The following is an 8,615-nucleotide window of genomic DNA, read 5'->3' on the forward strand; positions in this document are numbered from 1 at the left end:
ACCTCATGATTGTGCTTGGCCAGGCCTGGTTACATTTTATAGCTTTAATTTCGAAAACATCTGTAGATACTTCCAATGACAAAGTGAGGGAGTTTCTATACGTCTGTAGGTACTTCCAATGACAAAGTGAGGGAGTTTCTATACTTGGCAAATTCCAATGACACGTGAGGAATGTGTTAACACTTCGAGTGATGACCCTTAAGTCAAATGTTATCACTCGGGGGCTCGTGAGACCCTCGCAAAACAGGTCACATACACCATGGCTTGTATTACGCACTCCGTCTAGTACTTTGAACATCGTCTCATCTCGAGACTCAGTCAAAGTGGGGGCTAACTGTAGACGCCTACTTTTGTCCCCATTCCCGAAAGGAAAGGTTCAATGATGAGAACATAAATCTCCACTTGGCAACGCATCTCCTATAAAATAACGAATCTCAATCACCCTTTCATTTCAGCCAAAACTGCTATTTATAGAAACCTGCTAAGAATAGTAACTGCCGTAAGAAGTAGTTGTTAAAAGTGGCAAAGTCATAAAAGATAGAAATCTATCAGAATTAGGTGTTGCACTCCAACATAAGTCCTAAAAGAGATAGAATTGGCAAAAGGAACTCTATTCCTGCTATAATTCGAAAATAAGAGTTACGTATTAATTAAATTCCTAACGAACCTAGAGTTCGAAACGGGCCCAGACGCATTCCGTCATAATTTGATACGTACTAAGAAACTCGGATAAGTCTCAAAAGCTCCGTGTTTAAGAGTCCAGATCTGACAAAAGGCTCGGCCCAGATCCTATTTTCAACGCATGGTTCTGGGCGCCGAAATCTTTGGCGCCCAACCCTGGGCGGTGAAAATACCTGGGGCTGTGTCGTCTCCGAATTCTTTTTGGATTCGTATTATAAAGATCTATCTTTCCACAAACTCTTTCCCTATAAATACAGCCTAAAAACCGACGTGAACACGACACACAGTTCCATAACCTGAGTATTGACTCTAGCCTTAAGCCTAGCCTCACGCTGCGAAATTGATCCGGCGTTCTGTCGCAATCGACCCAAAAGTCGAACAGAACGCGTCCTGCCCCTTGTAGCTGATGATTTAAGCCTAAATACTGGAACACTGCTCAGAAACCCGAGATTCGTTAGATAAAAGGAGAAGTACCAAAGCCAAGTGGTTAGTTTTCTGAGAACCGTGACGCACCTTTCAAGGGTGCGTTGTAATGTGTCCCTCATATGATTTAGTCGCTTTCATCACCCTTTTATAAAATTGTCAAACTATTAACTTGATTGATCTATCACGCCTAATAAGATAATACCCTGGACAATTGAATTATCATGCTAGGTACCTTAAATCAATCTAAATAAGATAATCACGATCGATTTAGTGTTATGTGTTGCATATTGCTAAAATCAATTCAGAATAGTTTAATAGTTTAAACGCATGTCCCTTCAGTTATTTATGCTGAGCTAGTAAGGATAACCTGCCTCTGGAGTTATCGATGAGCACTCCTCTCGGTAGTTACAGTCCCCCGAACTCTCAATCTCTGCCCTGCGGGTGTACGTTGAGCGATCCCCACACCAGGGATCACAAGGGAACCTATGGCCGTCGTGGTCGAACATAATTGCACTCCCTTTATGTCATGATAACCGGGTTTTGTTAGTTTTTCTCATTGTCGTTAAAAACTGAATGGCGACTCCTATATTACTAGTCGATTGGGTGTAAACTCATAGGAAATCTAACTACACTTTTATCTGACGACGTCACGCCCACGAGGGACGAGGTCATGCATTAGCCTCGTGCTTTTTCGACCCCCTTACAGGGGGACCTAGATGTGATTCTGGGTATGGATTGGCTAAGTTTATACAAGGCCAGGATAGATTGTGAGATTCAGAAAGTAAGCCTAAAGAACTCTACTGGGAAATCGATATCATATAGGCTTTTTGAGAAGTCTAAGAACTTTGGGGTGATCTATGCAATGCAAGTGAGGAAGTTGGTCAATAAGGGGTGTGAATTATTTTTCTGTAGTGTCCAGGATGTAAGTAAAGAAGTTGGGGTGAAGATAGAGGATATTCCAATCGTAAACGAATTCATAGATGTATTTCCGGATGAGATTTCAGGTATGCCACCTGCTAGAGCCCTTGAGTTTACCATAGAGTTAAATCCCGGCACTGCACCCATATCCAAAGCACCTTATAGGATGGCACCTCCAGAAATGAGTGAGTTAAAGACCCAATTGCAAGAGTTGTTCGACAAGGGGTACATTAGGCCTAGTGCATCACCATGGGGAGCTCCAGTATTGTTTGTCAAAAAGAAAGACGGGAGTATGCGGTTATGCATTGATTACAGGGAGTTGAACAATGTAACAATAAAAAACAAATATCCTTTGCCTATGATAGATGACCTGTTTGACCAGTTGAATGGGGAAAGTGTGTTCTCAAAGATTGATTTGCGTTTGGGATATCACCAATTGAGAGTAGCTGAGAAAGACATTCCTAAGACTGCATTTAGGACTCGTTATGGTCATTATGAGTTTACATTAATGCCTTTTGGGTTAACCAATGCACCCGCCATATTTATGAATTTAATGAATAGGATTTTCCATGAATTCCTAGATAAGTTTGTGGTGGTATTCATTGATGATATTCTAATCTATTCGAGGAGTGAAAAGGAACATGATGAGCATTTGAGGATTATCTTGGAGATGCTTAGGAAAAACCAGTTGTATGCAAAGTTCTCTAAGTGTGAGTTTCGTCTGGAAAAGGTAGCATTTTTGGGACATTATGTGTCAAAGGAAGGAGTCTCTGTGGATCCTGCCAAGATTCAAGCTGTGAGTGAGTGGCCTACTCCAAAGAATGTGTCTGATATTCGGAGTTTCCTAGGTCTAGCTGGTTATTATAGGAGATTTGTGAGACATTTCTTAAAGATAGCAAGACCCATGACCAACTTGATGAAGAAAGAATCAAAATTTGAGTGGAGCAAAAAGTGTGAGGAAGCTTTCCAAATCCTCAAAGAGCGTTTAACCTTAGCACCTGTTTTGACCTTGCCTGATGGGAATGAAGGGTTTGAGGTATATAGTGATGCGTCAAAGAATGGGTTGGGTGTGTGTTACAGCAAAATGGGAAGGTGATTGCGTATGCGTCGCGTCAATTGAAACCATATGAGGCTAATTACCCTACCCACGATCTAGAGCTAGCTGCGATTGTTTTCGCTTTGAAAATTTGGAGACATTACCTCTATGGGGCAACATGTAAGATCTTTACAGACCACAAAAGCCTAAAATACATTTCTACCCAGAAAGACCTCAACATGAGACAAAGAAGATGGTTAGAGTTGATCAAGGACTATGATTTGAACATTCAGTACCATGAGGGGAAAGCAAATGTGGTTGCCGATGCATTGAGTAGGAAATCGAGCCATAGTGTGAATGTTTTGGTAGTTCCTGAAGAGTTATGTCGAGATACGCAGAGACTTACCCTGGAAATAGTAAATCCTGGGGAAACCAAAGCAAAACTGAGTGCATTATCATTGGGGTTGTCCATATTCGAGGAGATTAGAGAAATTCAAGTTGGGGATGAATACTTAGTGAAGATCAAAGAAAAGATGGGTCAAGGGAAGGAAGTAGATTTCAAGATTCATGAGGATGGTAGTTTGAGGTTCAAAGGGAGATGGTGTGTACCACAGAAGTGTGAAGAACTCAAGAGACGTCTTATGGATGAGGGGCATAATACTCCATATTCTGTGCACCCTGGGGGTGACAAGTTGTACAAAGACCTGAAGCAAATCTATTGGTGGCCTAATATAAAACGGGAAGTTGCTGAATTTGTGTCTAGATGCCTAACCTGTCAGAAAGTCAAAATAGACCACCAAAGACCCATGGGGAAATTTCAACCTTTAGAAGTGCCTGGATGGAAGTGGGATTCCATTTCTATGGATTTTGTTACTGCCTTGCCTAGATCAAAGAACGGAAATGATACCATTTGGGTGATTGTGGACCGTCTAACAAAATCAGCCGTGTTTATTCCGATTAAAGAGACATGGAAAAAGAAACAGCTTGCAAAGACTTACATTAATCATGTAGTGAGGTTGCATGGGGTCCCAACCGATATTATCTCAGACCGTGATTCAAGATTCCTCTCGTATTTTGGCAAAAGGTCCAGTTGAACCTTGGGACAACATTGAAAATGAGCACTGCTTTCCACCCTGCAACCGATGGTCAGACTGAGAGATCTAACCAGACTATGGAAGATATATTGAGGGCTTGTGCGATTGACTTTAAGGGTAGTTGGGAAGACCATCTAGACATGATCGAATTTTCATACAATAATAGTTACCATGCAAGCATTAAGATGGCACCTTTTCAGGCACTATATGGGAGAAAGTGTAGAAGTGCCACCTGCTGGAATGATTTCAGTGAAAATATAGTTTTGGGAACGTAATTCATTGAGGAGACTGTCAAGAATGTAAAAACGATTCAGGCTAGAATTCAAGCTGCCCATGATAGGCAAAAGAGCTATGCTGATTTGAAAAGAAGAGATGATGAATTTGCAGTAGGTGATAAAGTGTTCTTGAAAGTATCACCAACCAAGGGTGTGATGAGATTTGGGAAAAAGGGAAAGATAAGTGCCAAGTATGTAGGCCCATATGAGATTCTGCAACGAATAGGGAAACTAGCATACAAGTTAGCCTTGCCAATGGAGTTCGAAAAGATGCACGACGTGTTTCACATTTCCCAACTAAAGCGATATATCCCTGATGAGCGTCATATCTTAGAGCCTGAGAGAATCCAGATTGATAGTAGCCTCACATACGAAGAAAGGCCTGTGAAAATCCTTGATAGGAAAGTGCATAGTACACGCAATAAGGACGTCAGCATAGTGAAAGTGCTTTGGTCGAACCACGCGTACGAAGAGGCAACGTGGGAAGCCGAAGCTGAAATGAAGATCATGTATCCAGAGTTATTTTCTGAGGTGAGTTACGAGGGCGTAACTCGTTTTCTTTAAGGGGGGGTAGAATGCGATAGAAATTCGGGCTTTTTACCTATTTTTATGGTATTTTTATGCATTTTATGCTTATTTTTAGCAACCTTTACATGTGGATGCAAGTAAATAGATTCTCCGCATAAGAAAATGTGTTTTTGAGTATTAGAAGTAACTTTTAGTTGGCAAAAGAGTGCACAAGAGTGGCACAAAGTACTTCTACAATAAGAATAAGTTGAAAAGTTTGGAAAGATATGTGAATTTTCGTGTCAAGTTTCGGGACGAAACTTCTTTTTAGAGGGGTAGATTGTAATCCTCCGTAATTTTATTTATATATTTTAACGTATATTTACTATATTTAATATATATTTAAACATAATTTACGGATTTTAGAAACGAATATTTAATAGAAATATAATTATTTTATTTCATTTGGAATACTTTTAATGATTTACGAAATCAAAATGCATTTTCGGATTTTACGTCAAAACGAATTCGAATTACGAAATCACGTTCGATTGAAATTAGAAATTTGGATTCTAACAACTTAAATCCTACTCCTAGCCCAATTGGGAAAAGCCCAAACCAATAAAACCCAAACCAATACTCCCTTCCCCTTTTCAAATTCACGTGGAAACAACTATACCCAAAACCCTTCCATCCTCCTACAAAATCACGTACAACACCATACACCCATCCCTCAGCCGTTTTCTCTCTCTCCTTCCTTCACGTCGTCGCATCCTGCCCTGCCGCCGACCACCTCTCGCCGCCGCGAGCACGGTAACTTCTCCTTCTTCTTCGGGCTCCTCCTCCTTCGTTCCTCCTTTGTATTTTAGTTTCGTTTCTTGCAAACTCTTATTCGTTGTTGGTGTTCCGAACCCGCAGCCACCGCGGGACTCTCTGCCGCCGACTCCCTGCCACCGCCAGCACCATCTTGACCGCCGGTAGTCTCTCCTCCTTCCTCCCTTTTTCTTTTTATTTCTTTCATTTTCGTTCCTTTTTCTCATGGCTTGTTCTCTCGATTTTCATGGCTGGCCGCAACCCAGGCTAGCCGACCACCGCACGTAGCCACCGTGCCCAGACCCTTGCCACGAGCCACCACCTGTCCGCCGGCCAGCCTCCTCTCTCCTCTTTAATTCTTGGTTATTTCTTAAACCCTAAGTAACTAATTATTTTAATTTAAATTTGTTAATTTAAATGATGTTCTTGAATTAAATTTATAATTTATTTTCAGATTTGGGTGTTGTTATTATAAACCAATTATTTTCAGTTTTGGTTAATTAAAAAGTAAGTTAGGGCTTAATCATGATTTATTAATTTGAATTATGTTTTCTTGAATTAAAGTTATGTTTTTTGTGATTTAAATTATAAATTTCAGATTATGCGAATTATATAATAAAGTTATTAATTTTCAGATTATCTAATTACATTGAAATATTGGCTTTTGATTGTTTAAAGTATGAAATTCAAGGTTTTTATGATTATAAATCATGGTAGGTTGAGTATGGATTATTAAATTTATTGTTTTGATGTACTAGGAACGTAGATTGACCTTGGTGAAGCTTTTTAAATGAATTTATATTGCTGAAAATTTAAAGTACGATGTTTGCAAAAGTTTTCAACGAATTTCAGTCACTAGTTCAATAATTATGATGCTAGGAAATCAAATGTTTAAGTTTTGATTTTGGGGAAGGTTCTAAATATGCTTAGGATGCATTTAGAATGCTTTATTATGCTTGTCAATGATTAGAAATTGATTGGGATTATTTGTTGGTTATTTTAGGCGGAGAATTCTCTGACTTTTGAAAGTGTTAAAGTGGCCTATCAGTTTGTTTACACAAGGTACGTACATACCTGTGTGCTTACAATGCGTGCTATTTGTTGAAACCATGTTGAAATTGTTGATGAACTTGGTTATGTTGATTGTTGATGAACTTGGTCAGGTTGAAATTGCATGTTTAATACTGTTGGATGGACGTATTAAAGCTATATTGCATTATGAGAATTATAACATGTTAGTATGGATGATTGATGCAAACATGTTGGTTGGGAACACTAGATTATTCTATATATGTTGGTTTGGATCGATCGATCGTTGTTCCCTTTCTAGCTTTTCACTACTTTATGAGGGCTGTGGACTTTGTTTAGTAAGTTGAAACATTATACCCATATACAGGGGTTGATCATGGTTAAAGGAATGGTTGGATTAATTGGAATGAGTCTTGATTGATGCCTTTATGATCACTTACTTAATTCCAAGATAAAAACAGCTGTGAACAAATGTGGATTGTATGCCTTATGTGATTGTTGAGTCATAATAGAGTCTCAATTTGTAAATCATGTAAAGTGAAACTGAGTAGCAATAGCTTTAGACTGTGCACGTCTAAAGTGACAGACAAACAGGAGTTGGGGTTCATGGTGGTAGCCCATGGCCTTTTCTGGGACCAGATTGATCACCGTGTTCTATTTTTATTCAAACATTCCTCGATATCGCAGGTCACTGAGGTTACGGAGTCGCGCCCGTACCTCGTCTTCCTTAGTGAAGACTTCTGGATGGACAACTCGGTCCATTGTCTATTTCAACCAAAATAATATTATTGTTATAAGTCTAGCCTAGTCTAGTCAAGTATGGTCGTCAAATTATCATGTTTTGTCTGCCCTTATTTATGTTCATTAGTATCATGTTAGGGTTGTTCGTTTAATAGTATCATGTTAGGATTATTATTGTTTTAGTATGTAGTACTCAACTTTGCTGATTACGTGCTTTGTTTGTGTGTGTTGATCATGGCTATGCCTTATTGATCCTGTTATGACCCATCTTTGGTGAGCAGTCTCTAAGGATCAATAAGTGTTGCCCATCTACAGGTTTGAAGATGATGCATAATTGGGGTCGGGATTAGAGAGCTTGTAGTTAGATTTGTTTTATTAAGTGATTTGGTTTGTTAATTTGGATTTGAAATTTGTCATACTATTCATATTTCCTTATTTCCGTTAATTGGTTTTGGACTTAATATGTAATCGATTATTTATGAACCTAAAAGTTAGTTTTATGTTTTCCGCTGCAAAATTCTAAATAAGCCGTTACGTTTTCACACTGGCGATAATACTTTGATAATTCTCTATAGTTATATTTATAAAAGGGTTATTTTAGAAAAAGGGAATTGTCGGGGTGTTACAGTCAATGCTCTCAAAGTGAGCACAAAGCTGTTGTAAAGGCACGAATACATTAGCTCTAAACTGCTGCAGTGGCTGTTGTTGTTCGTGTGTGTGTCCACTGCAGTGGCTGCCATTGCTTGCTCTTGTATGCACTACAATTGCTGTTGCTATGGCCTGTTGTTGAGACAATGCAAGGCAACTAAATGTGATAGTCTAATAGGAACACGCACAAGAGGGGGGGGGTGAATTGTATTCGGAACTAGAGTGAGTTCCTTTTTATTTTAAGGCAATATAAGGAACTGAAAAAGACAGAAATGAATGTTGCTCAATTTGAGGAAACTTCTTGACACTAATCAAGAAGAGAAAACCTCAAAACCCTTTTATATTAAAATAATTCCTCGATTACAATAATATAACAACTTGAGTTCCACTCAAACTCAAGTATCTCACAGTAATCTACTCTGATTACTCTCTATTCTTTTTCTCTCT

Source organism: Spinacia oleracea, chromosome 4 (assembly GCF_020520425.1).
Source record: "Spinacia oleracea cultivar Varoflay chromosome 4, BTI_SOV_V1, whole genome shotgun sequence".
Taxonomy (NCBI): Eukaryota; Viridiplantae; Streptophyta; class Magnoliopsida; order Caryophyllales; family Amaranthaceae; genus Spinacia; species Spinacia oleracea.